This window comes from Suncus etruscus, chromosome 15, assembly GCF_024139225.1.
Source record: "Suncus etruscus isolate mSunEtr1 chromosome 15, mSunEtr1.pri.cur, whole genome shotgun sequence".
In the NCBI taxonomy this organism is placed as follows: domain Eukaryota; kingdom Metazoa; phylum Chordata; class Mammalia; order Eulipotyphla; family Soricidae; genus Suncus; species Suncus etruscus.
Window position 1 is genome coordinate 50,602,490 of NC_064862.1, and position 1,666 is coordinate 50,604,155.

The 1,666-nt window shown below is 42.9% G+C and overlaps 1 non-coding gene across 1 annotated transcript; it reads right to left on the reverse strand.

Annotated features, from left to right (window-relative positions):
• Window positions 1-1,266: 1,266 nt before the first annotated feature.
• Window positions 1,267-1,371, reverse strand: LOC126031441 (small nucleolar RNA U13). Its single transcript, XR_007503315.1, has one exon. It is a non-coding gene; the product is annotated as a small nucleolar RNA U13 (small nucleolar RNA).
• Between the last annotated feature and the right edge of the window lie 295 nt (window positions 1,372-1,666).

Sequence of the window (1,666 nt, forward strand, 5' to 3'; positions counted from 1 at the left end):
TTAAAAAATAAATTGAATCGTAGTGAGATAGTTACAAGATTGCTGATGACTGATTCCAGTCATCCAATGTCCAACACCCTTCACCAGTGGCCCCAGTTTCCCTTCTGCCCTCCAGCAGACATTTTTCTTCTCTTTTGGACAATATGAGTTTGCAATAGTATTACTGAAAAGGTATCATGAATATCACTTTAACTACTTTCAAAACCCTTACTAAATTTTAATAACTATCTTGCTTCTCACACATATACACACACATCCCATTCAGCTTTTTTGAAGAGGGTTGAGTTGTTCCTCTGTTGTGTATATTCTACATCTTTAATTCACCTCTCAGTAGAGATCTGGGTTGTTCCTATAACCCGGTCATTGCAACTGGCACCAGGGGACAACTTTTTAGGGGTTCACATCTACTTGAGTTAAAATTTAATTGGACAGATACTTAGAAGTAGAATTCTGGATTATATGGTAATTTTTGTTTGTTTTTTGGGCCACACCCAGTGACTCCTGGCTATGTGCTCAGAAATTGCTCCCAGGGGCCGGTGAGGTGGCGCTAGAGGTGTCTGCCTTGCAAGTGCTAGCCAAGGAAAAACAGCAGTTAGATCCCCTGTCCCAGATGGTCCCCCCAAGTCAGGGGCAATTTCTGAGCGCTTAGCCAGGAGTAACCACTGAGCATCAAACGGTTGTAGCCCAAAAAACAAAACAAAACAAAAAAAAACAAAAATAAAACAAATAGGAAAAAACAGAAATTGCTCCTGGCTAGGGGGATCATGTAGGATGCTGGGATTGAACCCAGGTCCATCTTGGGTAACTGTGTGCAAGGCAAATGCCCTATGGCTGTGTTATAGCTCTGGCCCCTATATGGTAATTTTTTTTGTTTGTTTGTTTTTGGGTCACCCCGGCTGCGCTCAGGGGTTACTCCTGGTTCTACACTCAGAAATCGCTCCTGGCAGGCTCGTCTCAGTGGACCATATGGATGCTGGGATTTGAACCACTGTCCTTCTGCATGCAAGACAAATACCCTACCTTCATGCTATTTCTCTGGCCCAGATAATTTTTTTTTTGTGTGTGTGGTTTGTGGGTCACACCCGGCAGTGCTCAGGGGTTATTCCTGGCTCCAGGCTCAGAAATTGCTCCTGGCAGGCACGGGGGACCATATGGGGCGCCGGGATTCGAACCGATGACCTCCTGCATGGAAGGCAAACGCCTTACCTCCATGCTATCTCTCCGGCCCCTAGCCCAGATAATTTTTTTTTCTTTTTTTTCTTTTCACGTCAGAAGGGTGATGTGCCCACGTCGTAACAAGGTTGGAAGGGAGGCACATATCACACAGACGTGTGAAAACCCAATCATCATGCTTATGAACCGGAAAAGGATCTAGCCCAGATAATTTTTAATTTCAAGAATGATCACACTATTTTCCAAAATGGTTGCACCAGTTCATTTTTCTCCACATCCCAGCAATACTAGTAATGAATCAGCAGCCTAGTCATTGATATATAGTCATCAAAAAATAGAAAACCAAAGTAATAGTCTCTACTCAGTGAGGATAAAACCACCTATCCAATGACTATTTTTTATTACAAGGAAATTGTGGGATCTGTGTTCATATTCCTCCTTCTGATGAATGGAGAGAAGAGTCTAAAATAGTTTTAATACACTGACAAGTTCC